Source organism: Ranitomeya imitator, chromosome 4 (genome assembly GCF_032444005.1).
Source record: "Ranitomeya imitator isolate aRanImi1 chromosome 4, aRanImi1.pri, whole genome shotgun sequence".
Taxonomy (NCBI): Eukaryota; Metazoa; Chordata; class Amphibia; order Anura; family Dendrobatidae; genus Ranitomeya; species Ranitomeya imitator.
The window spans coordinates 91,226,577-91,244,918 of record NC_091285.1 but is presented as its reverse complement, the minus strand read 5'-3'; positions in this window follow the sequence as shown (position 1 = coordinate 91,244,918).

The following is an 18,342-nucleotide window of genomic DNA, read 5'->3' as shown; positions in this document are numbered from 1 at the left end:
CTTCGGCCTACACTCTGCTCCTCCTGCTGTACCTGGGCTCTAACACTGCTAGTTGGTGCCAGGAAGTGCTGTTTGCACAGAGCCAAACACCTCACCAATGTGTTAGTGGGGTTCAGTAACGCCAGCTGCTCCCCTACTGTGTATCTGGCAACGCGTCATGCTACCGCCACGCTGGCACAAGAACAGACATTCAAATGCCTCCAGTGCAGGCTTCGGTCTACACTCTGCTCCTCCTGCTGTACCTGGGCTCTAACACTGCTAGTTGGTGCCTGGAAGTGCTGTTTGCACAGTGCCAAACACCTCGCCAATGTGTTAGTGGGGTTCAGTAACGCCAGCTGCTCCCCTACTGTGTATCCTGTTATGGACCTGGTGGTTAGGAGCACCCGGAACGACCTGATGGTTAAACTCACACAGGACAAGCTCTGGGAAGTGGGAGCTCTGCCGACCGCAATCCCTAATCCTATCACACAACTAGAAATAGCCGTGGAGCGTACCTAACATGACCTAGACGCCTCTTCACAGCCTAAGCGCTAACTAGCCCTAAAGATAGAAAATAAAGCCTACCTTGCCTCAGAGAAATTCCCCAAAGGAAAAGGCAGCCCCCCACATATATTGACTGTGAGATAAGATGAAAGTCACAAACACAGAAATGAAACAGGTTTTAGCAAAGGGAGGCCAGACTTACTAAACAGACTGAGGATAGGAAAGGTATCTTTGCGGTCAGCACAAAACCCTACAAAAAGACCACACAGAGTGTGCAAAAAGACCTCCGCACCGACTCACGGTGCGGAGGTGCCACTCTGCATCCCAGAGCTTCCAGCTAGCAGGGCAAGATCATGATAGCCAGCTGGACAAGGAAACAATGAACAAATAAATAACTAGCAGGGACTTAGCTTCTGCTGGAGTAGACAGGTCACCAGTAAGATCCAAGAGCGAACTGAACCAGTACTAGAACATTGACAGCTGGCATGGAGTTACGATCTGAGTGGAGTTAAATAGAACAGCCAGCCAAAGAATAAACTACGTCACCTGTGGAAGGAACCTCAGAAGCAGCAGCTCCACTCACAGCCAGCAGAGGGAGTCCATGGACAGAACTCGACGAAGTACCATTCATGACCACAGGAGGGAGTTCGATAACAGAATTCACAACAGTACCCCCCCTTGAGGAGGGGTCACCGAACCCTCACCAGAGCCCCCAGGCCAATCAGGACAAGCCAAATGAAAGGCACGAACTAGATCGGCAGCATGAACATCAGAGGCAAAAACCCAGGAATTATCTTCCTGACCATAACCCTTCCACTTGACCAGGTACTGGAGTTTCCGTCTCGAAATACAAGAATCCAAAATCTTCTCCACCACATACTCCAACTCCCACTAGACCAACACCGGGGCAGGAGGATCAACGGAGGGAACCATAGGCGCCATGTATCTCCGCAATAACGACCTATGGAACACATTATGGATGGCAAAAGAAGCTGGAAGGGCCAAACGAAATGACACAGGATTGAGAACTTCAGAAATCTTATACGGACCAATGAAACGAGGCTTAAACTTAGGAGAGGAAACCTTCATAGGAACATGACGAGATGACAACCAAACCAAATCCCCAACACAAAGTCCGAAGACTCAACCTGCCCTGAAGAGAAACGAGGATGGAAACCAGAATTACAGAAAAAGGGCGAAACCAAAGTAGCCGAGCTGGCCCGATTATTAAGGGCGAACTCAGCCAAAGGCAAGAAGGACACCCAATCATCCTGATCAGCAGAAACAAAGCATCTCAGATATGTTTCCAAAGTCTGATTAGTTCGTTCGGTTTGGCCATTTGTCTGAGGATGGAAAGCCGAAGAAAAAGACAAATCAATGCCCATCTTAGCACAAAAGGACCGCCAAAACCTCGAAACAAACTGGGAACCTCTGTCCGAGACGATGTTCTCCGGAATGCCATGCAAACGAACCACATGCTGGAAAAACAATGGCACCAAATCAGAGGAGGAAGGCAATTTAGACAAGGGTACCAAATGGACTATCTTAGAGAAGCGATCACAAACCACCCAAATGACCGACATCCTTTGAGAGACAGAAAACTGAAATAAAATCCATGGAAATATGCGTCCAGGGCCTCTTCGGGACCGGCAAGGGCAAAAGCAACCCACTGGCACGAGAACAGCAGGGCTTAGCCCGAGCACAAGTCCCACAGGACTGCACAAAAGAACGCACATCCCGTGACAAAGAAGGCCACCAAAAGGATCTAGCCACCAAATCTCTGGTACCAAAGATTCCAGGATGACCCGCCAACACCGAACAATGAACCTCAGAGATAACTCTACTAGTCCATCTATCAGGGACAAACAGTTTCTCCGCTGGAAAACGGTCAGGTCTATCAGCCTGAAACTTCTGCAGCACGCGCCGCAAATCAGGGGAGATGGCAGACAAAATTACCCCCTCTTTGAGAATACCCGCCGGCTCAGGAACACCCGGAGAGTCAGGCACAAAACTCCTTGACAGGGCATCAGCCTTCACATTCTTAGAACCCGGAAGGTACGAAACCACAAAATCAAAACGGGAGAAAAACAGCGACCATCGAACCTGTCTAGCATTCAACCGTTTGGCAGACTCGAGATAAGTCAAATTCTTGTGATCCGTCAAGACCACCACGCGATGCTTGGCTCCTTCAAGCCAATGTCGCCACTCCTCGAATGCCCACTTCATGGCCAACAACTCTCGATTGCCAACATCATAATTGCGCTCAGCAGGCGAGAATTTTCTAGAAAAGAAGGCACATGGTTTCATCACCGAGCGATCAGAACTTCTTTGCGACAAAACAGCCCCTGCTCCAATCTCAGAAGCATCAACCTCGACCTGAAACGGGAGTGAAACATCTGGCTGGCAGAACACAGGGGCAGAAGAAAAACGATGCTTCAACTCCTGAAAAGCCTCTACAGCCACAGAGGACCAATTGACCACATCAGCACCTTTCTTGGTCAAATCAGTCAACGGTTTAGCAACACTAGAAAAATTAGCGATGAAGCAACGGTAAAAATTAGCAAAGCCCAGGAACTTCTGCAGGCTCGTCACGGATGTCGGCTGAGTCCAATCATAAATGGCCTGAACTTTAAGAGGGTCCATCTCGATATTAGAAGGGGAAAAAAATTAAACCCAAAAATGAAACCTTCTGAACTCCAAAGAGACATTTCGACCCCTTCACAAACAAGGAATTCGCACGAAGGACCTGGAACACCATTCTGACCTGCTTCACATGAGACTCCCAATCATCCGAAAAGACCAAAATATCATCCAAATATACAATCATAAATCTATCCAGGTACTCTCGGAAGATGTCATGCATAAAGGACTGAAACACAGATGGAGCATTAGAAAGCCCGAATGGCATAACCAGGTACTCAAAATGGCCCTCGGGTGTATTAAATGCTTTTTTCCATTCATCGTCCTGTTTAATTCGCACAAGATTATACGCCCCTCGAAGATCTATCTTGGTGAACCAACTAGCCCCCTTAATCCGAGCAAACAAATCAAACAGCACCGGCAAAGGGTACTGAAATTTGACTGTGATCTTATTAAGAAGGCGGTAATCAATACAAGGTCTCAAAGAGCCATCCTTCTTGGCCACAAAAAAGAACCCTGCTCCCAACGGTGATGACGACGGGAGAATATGACCTTTCTCCAAGGATTCCTTTATATAACTCCGCATAGCGGCGTGCTCTGGCACAGATAAATTAAACAGTCGGCCCTTAGGAAACTTACTACCAGGAATCAAATTAATAGCACAATCGCAATCCCTATGAGGAGGTAAGGCACCAGATTTGGGCTCTTCAAATACATCCCGGTAATCTGACAAAAACTCAGGGACTTCAGAAGGAGTGGAAGGCGAAATTGACAGCAATGGAACATCACCATGTACCCCTGACAACCCCAGCCGGACACAGACATAGATTTCCAATCCAATACTGGATTATGGACCTGTAGCCATGGCAACCCCAAAACGACCACATCATGCAGATTATGCACCAAAAAGCGAATATCCTCCTGATGTGCAGGAGCCATGCACATGGTCAATTGAGTCCAGTACTGAGGCTTATTCTTGGCCAAAGGCGTAGCATCAATTCCTCTCAATGAAATAGGATACTGCAAGGGCTCCAAGAAAAAACCACAGCGCCTGGCAAACTCCAAGTCCATCATATTCAGGGCAGCGCCTGAATCCACAAATGCCATAACAGAATAGGATGAAAGAGAGCAAATCAGAGTAACGGACAAAAGAAATTTAGACTGTACAGTACTAATGGTGGCTGTTATGAAAGGTAATTCAGTACCACAATGGACATAGAGGTCAGCGCACATACAGTGACCTGGCAATAACCCAAAAAACAAGAACGAGCTCTGAGACGTGGGAACTCTGTTGACCGCAATCCCTAATCCTCTCCAACCACACTAAAGGCAGCCGTGGATTGCGCCTGACGCTCCCTATGCAACTCGGCACGGCCTGAGAAACTAGCTAGCCTGAACATAGAAAATAAGCCTACCTTGCCTCAGAGAAATACCCCAAAGGAAAAGGCAGCCCCCACATATAATGACTGTGAGTTAAGATGAAAAGACAAACGTAGAGATGAAATAGATTTAGCAAAGTGAGGCCCAACTTTCTGAACAGAGCGAGGATAGGAAAGGTAACTTTGCGGTCAACACAAAACCCTACAAAAACCACGCAAAGGGGGCAAAAAGACCCTCCGTACCGAACTAACGGCACGGAGGTACACCCTCTGCGTCCCAGAGCTTCCAGGAAGCAGAAAAAAACAAATTGACAAGCTGGACAGAAAAAAACAGCAAACAAATAGCAAAGAGTAACTTAGCTATGAAGAGCAGCAGGCCACAGGAACGATCCAGGAGGAAACAGGTCCAATACTAGAACATTGACTGGAGGCCAGGATCAAAGCACTAGGTGGAGTTAAATAGAGCAGCACCTAACGACTTCACCACATCACCTGAGGAAGGAAACTCAGAAGCCGCAGTACCACTTTCCTCCACCAACGGAAGCTCACAGAGAGAACCAGCCGAAGTACCACTTGTGACCACAGGAGGGAGCTCTGCCACAGAATTCACAACAGGTGGCAGACCTAGCGAACCGCTTAGTACGCTTAGGACAATCGGAGATAGCATGAGTGGAATCACCACAGTAAAAACACAGCCCATTCCGACGTCTGTGTTCTTGCCGTTCAGCTCTAGTCAAAGTCCTATCACACTGCATAGGCTCAGGCCTATGCTCAGAGAATACCGCCAAATGGTGCACAGCTTTGCGCTCACGCAAGCGCCGATCGATCTGAATGGCCAAGGACATAGACTCATTCAGACCAGCAGGCGTGGGAAATCCCACCATGACATCCTTAAGGGCTTCAGAAAGACCCTTTCTGAAAATTGCCGCCAGGGCACACTCACTCCACTGAGTAAGCACAGACCACTTTCTAAACTTCTGACAGTACACCTCCGCTTCATCCTGACCCTGACACAAAGCCAGCAAGATTTTCTCTGCCTGATCCACTGAATTTGGTTCATCATAAAGCAATCCAAGCGCCAGAAAAAACGCATCTACATCACGCAATGCAGGATCTCCTGGCGCAAGGGAAAATGCCCAGTCTTGAGGGTCACCACGCAACAAAGAAATAATGATTTTTACTTGTTGAACGGGGTCACCAGAGGAGCGGGGTTTCAAAGCTAGAAACAGTTTATTATTTTTGAAATTCAGGAACTTAGATCTATCCCCAGAAAACAAATCAGGAATTGGAATTCTAGGCTCTAACATCGGATTCTGAACCACAAAATCTTGAATGTTTTGTACCCTTGCAGTGAGATGATCCACACAAGAGGACAGACCTTGAATGTCCATATCTACACCTGTGTCCTGAACCACCCAGAGGCTTAGGGGAAAAGAAAGACAAAAAACACTGCAGAAAAAAAAATGGTCTCAGAACTTCTCTTATCCCTCTATTGAGAAGCATTAATACTTTGGGTGCCAGCTGTACTGTTATGGACCTGGTGGTTAGGAGCACCCGGAACGACCTGATGGTTAAACTCACACAGGACAAGCTCTGGGAAGTGGGAGCTCTGCTGACCGCAATCCCTAATCCTATCACACAACTAGAAATAGCTGTGGAGCGTACCTAACACGACCTAGACGCCTCTTCACAGCCTAAGAGCTAACTAGCCCTAAAGATAGAAAATAAAGCCTACCTTGCCTCAGAGAAATTCCCCAAAGGAAAAGGCAGCCCCCCACATATATTGACTGTGAGATAAGATGAAAGTCACAAACACAGAAATGAAACAGGTTTTAGCAAAGGGAGGCCAGACTTACTAAACAGACTGAGGATAGGAAAGGTATCTTTGCGGTCAGCACAAAACCCTACAAAAAGACCACGCAGAGTGTGCAAAAAGACCTCCGCACCGACTCACGGTGCGGAGGTGCCACTCTGCATCCCAGAGTTTCCAGCTAGCAGGGCAAGATCATGATAGCCAGCTGGACAAGGAAACAATGAACAAATAATTAACTAGCAGGGACTTAGCTTCTGCTGGAGTAGACAGGTTACCAGTAAGATCCAAGAGCGAACTGAACCAGTACTAGAACATTGACAGCTGGCATGGAGTAACAATCTGAGTGGAGTTAAATAGAACAGCCAGCCAAAGAATAAACTACGTCACCTGTGGAAGGAACCTCAGAAGCAGCAGCTCCACTCACAGCAACCAGAGGGAGTCCATGGACAGAACTCGCCGAAGTACCATTCATGACCACAGGAGGGAGTTCGATAACAGAATTCACAACAGTATCCGGCAACATGTCATGTGATCGCCACGCTGGCACAATAACAGACATTCAAATGCCACCAGTGCAGGCTTCGGCCTACACTCTGCTCCTCCTGCTGAACCTGGACTCCAACAACGCTGGTTGCTGCCCGGAAGTGCTGTTTGCACAGAGCCAAACACCTCGCCAATGTGTTAGTGGGGTTCAGTAACGCCAGCTGCTCCCCTGCTGTGTATTCGGCAACGTGTCATGCGACCGCCACGCTGGCACAATAACAGACATTCAAATAACTCCAGTGCAGGTTTCGGCCTACACTCTGCTCCTCCTGCTGTACCTTGTCTCTAACACCGCTAGTTGGTGCCTGGAAGTGCTGTTTGCACCGAGCCAAACACCTCGCCAATGTATTAATGGGGTTCAGTAACGCCAGCTGCTCCCCTACTGTGTATCCGGCAACGTGTCATGCGACCGCCACGCTGGCACAATAACAGACATTCAAATGCCACCAATGCAGGCTTTGGCCTACACTCTGCTCCTCCTGCTGAACCTGGGCTCCAACAACGCTGGTTGCTGCCCGGAAGTGCTGTTTGCACAGAGCCAAACACCTTGCCAATGTGTTAGTGGGGTTGAGTAACGCTAGCTGCTCCCCTGCTGTGTATCCGGCAACGTGTCATGCGACCACCTCGCTGGCACAATAACAGACATTCAAATGCCTCCAGTGCAGGCTTCAGCCTACACTCTGCTCCTCCTCCTGTACCTGGGCTCTAACACCGTTAGTTGGTGCCCGGAAGTGCTGTTTGCACAGAGCCAAACACCTCGCCAATGTATTAGTGGGGTTCAGTAACGCCAGCTGCTCCCCTGCTGTGTATCCAGCATCGTGTCATGCGACTGCCATGCTGGCACAATAACAGACATTCAAATGCCTCCAGTGCAGGCTTCGGCCTACACTCTGCTCTTCCTGCTGTACCTGGGCTCTAACACCACAAGTTGGTGCCTGGAAGTGCTGTTTGCACAGAGCCAAACACCTCGCCAATGTGTTAGTGGGGTTCAGTAACGCCAGCTGCTCCCCTACTGTGTATCCGGCAATGTGTCATGCGACCGCCACGCTGGCACAATAACAGACATTAAAGGGAACCTGTCCCCCCCCTCAGGTGTTTGTAACTCTAAGAGCCATTTTGTGCAGCAGTAATGCTGCACAAGGAACAGGTGGCTCCTTTAGTTCTGCTTCTTGCACACGCTGCACTTAACACTTATAAAATATGTGTCCCCTCATACCGTGCAACCGTCCCAGAGGTGGGACTTTCCTTCGCAATGAGACGCAGCACAGCCTGCATTCATACCCCTTTGGTGCCAGGCGCCGCCTCCTCAGCATTCTTTGAATCTGTCACAGAGCCCGCGCTGTTGTGTTAAACCTTGGCCATGCGCAGTTAGCACTGCCCATCTTCTGACATCTTTTGGTGTCAGGATGACTGCGCCTGTGCGGCCGCGCAGCCCGAGATCCCACGATGTAGTGTCTTCTAATTTACTCACACTGCGGGGCTGGGATTCATGGGAATGCGCTGTGCATATCTTCGCATCTTTATTATCTCCTTCCACCTTCCTCTGACTGTGCGGCGTCACGGCCGTGGCATGTGATTTGGGATCAGCTGACGCCGCCCACTCTGAGGAAGGCGTAAGGAGATGAGTGAGTTGCGAAGACGGGCACTGCGCAAGGCCATGAATCCCAGCCCCGCAGTGTCTTCTGATTTACTCACACTGGGATTCATGGGAATGCCCTGTGCATATCTTCGCCAATCGCCTCTCTATCATCTCCTTCCGCCTTCCTCTGACTGTGCGGCATCACGGCCGTGGCATGTGATTAGGGATCAGCTGACGCCAGACACTCTGAAGAAGGTGGATGTAGAGGAGTGAGAGGCAAAGATAGGCACTGCGCATGCCCATCAATCCCAGCCCCACAGTGTGACTAAATCAGAAGACACTGCGTGGCGGAATCTCGGGCTGCGCGGCCGCACAGGCGCAGTCATCCTGACACCAAAAGATGTCAGAAGATGGGCAGCACTAACTGCGCATAGCCCAGGTTTAACACAACAGCACAGGCTCTGTGACAGATTCAAACAACGCTGAGGAGGCGGCGCCTGGCGCCAAAGGGGTATGAATGCCGGCTGTGCTGCGTGTCATTACGAAGGAAGGCCCCACTTCGGGGACGGTTTCACGGTGTCAGGGGACACATTTTATAAGTGTTTAGTTCAGCGTGTGCAAGGAGCATAATTTAAAAGAGTCACCTTTTCCTTGTGCAGCGTTAGTGCTGCACAAGGTGGTTCTTTCAGTTACTAACACCTGGGGGGTTAAAGGTTCCCTTTCATCTTGCTCTAATTAGGCCTCTGCCTACACTCTGTTTGTCATGGGCTCCAACACTGCCAGATGCTGCTCAGAAGTCTCTTTGGCACGGGTGCTCCCTTCTGCCCAACCTGGTTCCAGCACCGTCAGCTTGTTCCGGGTAGTGTCAAGGTCACTTAGACTCCAATACGTTGTTCTGTCGTGTTGCGGTCGGGTTAGCTGACTCCATGGTGCCTCCAGTTTAGGAGCTTCCTATGTGGGCTGCGGGAAGTGGCAATCAAGGCTGGTTCTGTAGTGCCAATAGGACAAGCTCCCCCTGTAGGACTGTTGGTTTTTGGTAACTGCAGCAGCCTCGCGGCCTAGCTGTTGTTTCTTCTCCTGTGGACCTTCTGCTCCACATCCTGGTTCCAGCACCGTCAGCTGGTTCCGGGCAGAGCCTTTGGCTTAGGTGCCTCCTTCTGGGTATCCGAGTTCCGCCAACGTCAGGCGGTCCTTGGTAGTGCTTTGTAGCATGGGTACCTCATGCTTAGTAACCGGGTTCCAGCACCGTCAGCTGGTCCTCGGTCGTGCCATTGGCTCTTCTACCTTCGGGTAGCCATCCGGGTTCCAGTACCGTCAGCTGGTTCTCGGCAGTGTCTTTTGCTCTTGTAACTTCTGCTCCCCATCCTGGTTCCAGTACCGTCAGCTGGTTCCGGGCAGAGCCTTTGGCTTAGGTGCCTCCTTCTGGGTATCCGAGTTCCGCCAACGTCAGGCGGTCCTTGGTAGTGCTTTGTAGCACGGGTACCTCCTGCTTAGTAACCGGGTTCCAGCACCATCAGCTGGTCCTCGGTCGTGCCATTGGCTCTTCTACCTTCAGGTAGCCATCCGGGTTCCAGTACGGTCAGCTGGTTCTCGGCAGTGTCTTTTGCTCTTGTACCTTCTGCTCCCCATCCTGGTTCCAGTACCGTCAGCTGGTTCCGGGCAGAGCCTTTGGCTTAGGTGCCTCCTTCTGGGTATCCGAGTTCCGCCAATGTCAGGCGGTCCTTGGTAGTGAAGCCATCTGGGTTCCAGTACCATCAGCTGGTTCTCGGCAGTTTTTCGGCCTTCTTGTATCTCCTACTACAGTTCCAAGTTCAAGAGCCTAAGCATGACGACCCTGAAGACCGAAAAGCAAAAGAACAAGAAGCTGCAGAACAAAAAGCAGAACATTAAGCATAAGACTAAAAATCAGAGCAAAAGATATTATGTAAATTATAAGCAGAAGAAGACTACAGGAATGCCTGTCACATAAGATTTTGATGAAGAAGAAGAATAAGAAAAACATTAGACTCGAACAAAGACGACCCAGGAAAACATACTCTGAAGGGAGGTAAGAACATTTCTAAAACAATCCACAGTGAGGAGATTGGAACAAAACAAAATCCTCTAAACTGCATGCTCGCAAACGCCAGAAGCCTGACAAACAAGATGGAAGAACTAGAAGCAGAAATATCTACAGGTAACTTTGACATAGTGGGAATAACCGAGACATGGTTAGATGAAAGCTATGACTGGGCAGTCAACTTACAGGGTTACAGTCTGTTTAGAAAGGATCGTAAAAATCGGAGAGGAGGAGGGGTTTGTCTCTATGTAAAGTCTTGTCTAAAGTCCACTTTAAGGGAGGATATTAGCGAAGGGAATGAGGATGTCGAGTCCATATGGGTTGAAATTCATGGAGGGAAAAATGGTAACAAAATTCTCATTGGGGTCTGTTACAAACCCCCAAATATAACAGAAAGCATGGAAAGTCTACTTCTAAAGCAGATAGATGAAGCTGCAACCCATAATGAGGTCCTGGTTATGGGGGACTTTAACTACCCGGATATTAACTGGGAAACAGAAACCTGTGAAACCCATAAAGGCAACAGGTTTCTGCTAATAACCAAGAAAAATTATCTTTCACAATTGGTGCAGAATCCAACCAGAGGAGCAGCACTTTTAGACCTAATACTATCTAATAGACCTGACAGAATAACAAATCTGCAGGTGGTCGGGCATTTAGGAAATAGCGACCACAATATTGTGCAGTTTCACCTGTCTTTCACTAGGGGGACTTGTCAGGGAGTCACAAAAACATTGAACTTTAGGAAGGCAAAGTTTGAACAGCTTAGAGATGCCCTTAATCTGGTAGACTGGGACAATATCCTCAGAAATAAGAATACAGATAATAAATGGGAAATGTTTAAGAACATCCTAAATAGGCAGTGTAAGCGGTTTATACCTTGTGGGAATAAAAGGACTAGAAATAGGAAAAACCCAATGTGGCTAAACAAAGAAGTAAGACAGGCAATTAACAGTAAAAAGAAAGCATTTGCACTACTAAAGCAGGATGGCACCATTGAAGCTCTAAAAACTATAGGGAGAAAAATACTTTATCTAAAAAACTAATTAAAGCTGCCAAAAAGGAAACAGAGAAGCACATTGCTAAGGAGAGTAAAACTAATCCCAAACTGTTCTTCAACTATATCAATAGTAAAATAATAAAAACTGAAAATGTAGGCCCCTTAAAAAATAGTGAGGAAAGAATGGTTGTAGATGACGAGGAAAAAGCTAACATATGAAACACCTTCTTCTCCACGGTATTCACGGTGGAAAATGAAATGCTAGGTGAAATCCCAAGAAACAATGAAAACCATATATTAAGGGTCACCAATCTAACCCAAGAAGAGGTGCGAAACCGGCTAAATAAGATTAAAATAGATAAATCTCCGGGTCCGGATGGCATACACCCACGAGTACTAAGAGAACTAAGTAATGTAATAGATAAACCATTATTTCTTATTTTTAGTGACTCTATAGCGACAGGGTCTGTTCCGCAGGACTGGCGCATAGCAAATGTGGTGCCAATATTCAAAAAGGGCTCTAAAAGTGAACCTGGAAATTATAGGCCAGTAAGTCTAACCTCTATTGTTGGAAAAATATTTGAAGGGTTTCTAAGGGATGTTATTCTGGATTATCTCAATGAGAATAACTGTTTAACTCCATATCAGCATGGGTTTATGAGAAATCGCTCCTGTCAAACCAATCTAATCAGTTTTTATGAAGAGGTAAGCTATAGGCTGGACCACGGTGAGTCATTGGACGTGGTATATCTCGATTTTTCCAAAGCGTTTGATACCGTGCCGCACAAGAGGTTGGTACACAAAATGAGAATGCTTGGTCTGGGGGAACATGTGTGTAAATGGGTTAGTAACTGGCTTAGTGATAGAAAGCAGAGGGTGGTTATAAATGGTATAGTCTCTAACTGGGTCGCTGTGACCAGTGGGGTACCGCAGGGGTCAGTATTGGGACCTGTTCTCTTCAACATATTCATTAATGATCTGGTAAAAGGTTTACACAGTAAAATATCGATATTTGCAGATGATACAAAACTATGTAAAGCAGTTAATACAAGAGAAGATAGTATTCTGCTACAGATGGATCTGGATAAGTTGGAAACTTGGGCTGAAAGGTGGCAGATGAGGTTTAACAATGATAAATGTAAGGTTATACACATGGGAAGAGGGAATCAATATCACCATTACACACTGAACGGGAAACCACTGGGTAAATCTGACAGGGAGAAGGACTTGGGGATCCTAGTTAATGATAAACTTACCTGGAGCAGCCAGTGCCAGGCAGCAGCTGCCAAGGCAAACAGGATCATGGGGTGCATTAAAAGAGGTCTGGATACACATGATGAGAGCATTATACTGCCTCTGTACAAATCCCTAGTTAGACCGCACATGGAGTACTGTGTCCAGTTTTGGGCACCGGTGCTCAGGAAGGATATAATGGAACTTGAGAGAGTACAAAGGAGGGCAACAAAATTAATAAAGGGGATGGGAGAACTACAATACCCAGATAGATTAGCGAAATTAGGATTATTTAGTCTAGAAAAAAGACGACTGAGGGGCGATCTAATAACCATGTATAAGTATATAAGGGGACAATACAAATATCTCGCTGAGGATCTGTTTATACCAAGGAAGGTGACGGGCACAAGGGGGCATTCTTTGCGTCTGGAGGAGAGAAGGTTTTTCCACCAACATAGAAGAGGATTCTTTACTGTTAGGGCAGTGAGAATCTGGAATTGCTTGCCTGAGGAGGTGGTGATGGCGAACTCAGTCGAGGGGTTCAAGAGAGGCCTGGATGTCTTCCTGGAGCAGAACAATATTGTATCATACAATTATTAGGTTCTGTAGAAGGACGTAGATCTGGGTATTTATTATGATGGAATATAGGCTGAACTGGATGGACAAATGTCTTTTTTCGGCCTTACTAACTATGTTACTATGTTACTATGAAGGAGATTATGAAGTTGAATATGAAGAAGAAGAGTTGAATGAGAAGAATATGAAGATTTTTTTTAAAAAGAATAATAGGAAGGTGAAGAAGATGAAAAAGGTGGAGAAGAAGTTGATGAAAAAGATGCTGCTGAGGATGATGAAGAAGAAAGTGTGGTAGAAGTAAAAAAAGGTGCAGAGCTTGGAAGTAGAGAAACATAAATATCTGACAAAATCTAACAAATCTAAACATAGTCACAATCTTTGTAACTCCGAACGTCTTAAAAAATTTATAGTTCCTGCTTTGAATGGGCTAAACCTCTATGCCTTTAATGTCCCCTCCACCTCCTCCGATACATTCTACATTATTCTTAGTTGTTTTCCTTCATGTGGAATTATGCTACAAGGAAATAAAGGGTTTATTTTAATTCCGATATTTTTCTCCCATTGACTTGCATTGGTATCGGGTATCGGTATCGGCGAGATCCGATATTTTGCCGGTATCGGCCGAGCCAATCCGATACCGATACTTTCGAATATCGGAAGGTATCGCTCAACACTAATGAAGAGATTTATTGAAGTACCAAGTGCTGTCTTGAAATTGCCCCATGGAAACTGAAATAATTTAGTGCCTGAACTTCATACCTAGTTAGTGGAGCAGTTATAGGAAGGAACTCATGAATAAATGACGTTGGAGTGTTTCATTGTGGCACTTGTGAAAATAAATTCCAGGACTCTTCAGGCATTGGAGTATTATTTTTGTTTCAGACATGGAGCATTAACTCCTTCACCCCCAAGTCATTTTTAACCTTCATGACCAGGCCAAGTTTTACAATTCTGACCAGTGTCTCTTTATGTGGTTATAACTCTGAAATGCTGTGTGACAGCGTGGGAATCACCGGCTTAGCATTTCTGATCGGTGGTGAAGTCATCCCCGCCGGTTAGAGAGCTATGGTTCCCATGCTGTCAGAAGACAACGTGAGCGCTCAACTGTGATTGGAGGTAACAAGGTAATCTCCGGTCACTGGTGTCAGCTGATGGGACTACAGCTCCCATCAGCTGACACTTGCTGCTTCTTATAGTGAGAGCAGAGAGAACCTGCGTGGTTTCCCCTGTATTTTTGATTACCAGCCAGGCAAAACACAGTTGGGGCTGCTATGACGCCAATCACTTCCCACGGCCAAGCCGTGAATCAGAGTGGTCAAGGAGTCCAAGGTGAGAAGCCCGGAGAGTATGTCATAAACAGAAGGAAGAGACAAATGCATAGTCAGGTAACGTTCCAAGGTCAGTGTGCCGAGAGGATAATAGATAGAGCTGAAGGGGTAAACAGGTGGATGGTCAAAACAAAGTCCAAGATGCAGCATACAGAACTAAATGCACAGGAAAGCACAAACCTCACAAGCAGAATGTACGTCTGGCAGTGTTCTGGGAGACACAGGTCAGTTAAGAAGTATGGTCGTTAACTGGAATAATGAACACATGGAGACAGCTGGTGCCTCACAGTCTAAGAATGGATAGTCGAGTAGTCAATCAACACACTAACAACTCAGCACACCCCTGTACCAGATTGAATGTCCAAGCTGTCAAGCAAAGTTCTGTCAGCTTCAGCACACCCCTATACCAGATTGGACAGCCGAGCTGTCAGTAACTGCATTCCAGACATGCTGAGGGTTGGAATCATGACATTACCCCCTCTTCTAGAAAAGGGCCACCAGACCCCAAGGTTTCCCTGGAAATTGTAGATGAAAGGCCCCAACTAACCGATCTGCCTTCACATCTTGAGAAAGGACTCAGGATATCTCCTCTGGTCTGTATCCCCTCTGGTCTGTATCCCCTCCAGTGGATGAGGTACTGGAGGGAATTATGAACTCTCCAAGAATCCAGAACCTTTTGAACCTCATATTCCAGGCCATCGTCCACTGAAAGAGGAGGAGGCAGGGATGAGGGAGACAATGCAGAAGAAACATATTTCTTAAAAAAGGATTTATGGAATATGTTAGAGATGCAAAGGGATGGAGGTTATCTAAATGACACAGGATTGAGCACCTCCAGGATCTTGTATGGACCAATGAAATTTGGACCCAACATTGCCGATAGCACTTTAAGTTTAATATTTCTAGAAGACAACCAAACCTTATCCCCAGTCTTAGGGTATGTGCACACGTATGGTTGAGGACTGCAGATTTTGGAAAACCGCAGTGCAAAACCTCTGCGGTTTTTACTGCGGATTTACTGCAGTTTCTACTGCGGATTCCGCTACGAGCTTACACCTGCAGTTTTCTATTGGAATAACAAGAATTCCGAAGTCATATAAAAAAAATCCAGGTGAGAGTATCAATATATATAGTAAATACCCAGATGATTATTATCAGCTCCATATAATATATGCAAAAAAGAGGACCAGGAGCATATAATAAAGATGTATGAAAAACAAAGTCTTTATTGGTACAAACATTAAAAACGGACATCAGTAATAAATACACGTATATTCCAAGAATTCACAAGAAGAGGGAAAATACCATCCCTCCACCACCCTAGTACTGAAGCATGACTACATGGAGAGCCAGGAACAAAGACTCTATGTAAAAAATGGTAATAGCATGGTGAGCCCAAAAGATCACTGCTGTGCCCGGTGATCCAAGTAAATGCCATGCAAGTGCGTCATCCTAAAATGGTGAGTAACCCATACCGTGACAGCAACTGTAAAACATAGGCTTACAATGCAAGGGGAAGGTGGAGGAATGGAGTCCTGCCGGTGAGATGACCCCGATGCGCGTTTCACAGCGCTAACATGCCGCTTCCTCAAGGGGATATTTTCTATTGGAGCAGGTGTAAACCCGCACCGGAATCCGCACAAAGAATTGACATGCTGCGGATTGTAAACCACTGTGTTCTCGCACGGTTTTTTGTCCGCAGCATGTGCACTGCGGATTTCATTTTCCATAGGTTTACATTGTACTGTAAACATATGGGAAACTGCTGCGGACCCGCAGTACAATCCGCAGCGTGTGCACATGGCCTTAAAAACAAGACCCACCGAACGTCTTCTATCCGCCTTTCATTTTTAGCAAATCTGGGCAGTCTCAATATTCTTTTGAACTTCCCTCCAGACATCCCCAATTGTCTGCACGGCGACCTCTACTCATGGGCATTTAGAACAGATCCTAGAAAATTTGACAAAATAGGGATCAAAACCATAATTACAGAAAAATGGAGAGGTCCTGGTAACATATTTATTAAGGTTAAAGGAAGACTTTAAGACCATCTAGTTCAACCCATAGCCTAACCTAACATGCCCTAACATGTTGATCCAGAGGAAGGCAAAAGAAACCCATGTGGCAAAGAGTAAGCTCCACATTGGGGAAAAAAATTCCTTCCCGACTCCACATACGGCAATCAGACTAGTTCCCTGGATCAAAGCCCTAGCAAGGAATCTAGTATATATAACCGGTAACATTATACTTTTCAAGAAAGGCATCCAGTCCCCTCTTAAATTTAATTAATGAATCACTCATTACAACTTCATATGGCAGAGAGTTCCATAGTCTCACTGCTCTTGCAGTAAATAATCTGCATCTGTTATTATGCTTAAACCTTCTTTCCTCCAGACGCAGAGGATGCCCCCTTGTCCCTGTCTCAGGTCTATGATTAAAAAGATCATCAGAAAGTTATTTGTATTGTCCCCACATATATTTATACTTTAAAATAAGATCACCCCTTAGCCTTCGTTTTTCCAAACTAAAATGTAATAACCTATCTTGGCATTGCAGACCCCCCAGTCCTCTAAAAACCTTGATCGCTCTTCTCTGCACCCGCTCTAGTTCAGCTATGTCTTTCATACATCAAATGGCATATTATTCAAATACAGGACAGGGGAAAAGTACATATCATGACAATCCCTTCCCCTCCCAATTTGTGTACATTCTAGGGACCTCTACAGGTCGCTGGTTAAGTACACACAGGCAGAGCGTAACTTACATGTGGCTTCATGCAGCCACGAATTGGCATCGCAGCTCTCCCACATCATTGCCCAGGAGAACATCTGCAGGCAGACCACCCATCACCCCAACCACACATCGCCTGATCCCAAAACCAAAGTTCAGATCCACAGTGGCTGTCGGAATAGTCCTCCATTGTCCACCAGCCAGTTCAATGACAATCCCAGGTCCTCTATGGATTGCCTCAGGCCAAACCACTCGGGGATCAGCCAGTGTGAGGAAAGCCCCTGAGTCACAAAATCCAATAAGTCTCTGTCCATCCAGCACGACCTCCTGCAAGTGCTTACCTCGATGAGCAGAAGTCGTCATAGCTGCGGGTCGCACACCATAAACTCCTAGTGGTGCAACATGGGTGGGTGAGGCACTAGGCCAGTCCTCACGTAGTGGTGACACGTCGTCCTCCATGGCACTTGGCTGTACATAATTAATAATACAACTGGGTACAGGATTAATCCTCATTTGAACAGCTGGGCAGTAGGCTTGCAGATGCCCCGGCTGCCCACATCGATAGCATCTGTGCTGGGTCTCACTCCATCCAAGGTGTCCTCTTGGGTGAGGGGTAAGGGAACCTGGAGGCCGGCCCCCGCCTGAAGGTGCTGTAGGGGTTTGAGGATGACTCCTCCATGGGCTGGCTGGGCATGAGGCCTACAGATGCTCGGGATGCCCACAACCATAACACCTGCGCTCTGCTACTTCTTCTCCTCGTCGTATTCCAGAAAACGCAGTAGATGCAACTGGAGGCACATTTACACGGGTATCAGCATGAGGTGGTGGCTAGGGTTGAGTGAAACGGGTCGTTCATTTTCAAAAGTCGCCGACTTTTGGCAAAGTCGGGTTTCATGAAACCCGATCCGACCCCTGTGCGGGGTCGGCCATGCGGTACGCGACTTTCGCACCAAAGTCGCGTTTCAATGACGCGAAAAGC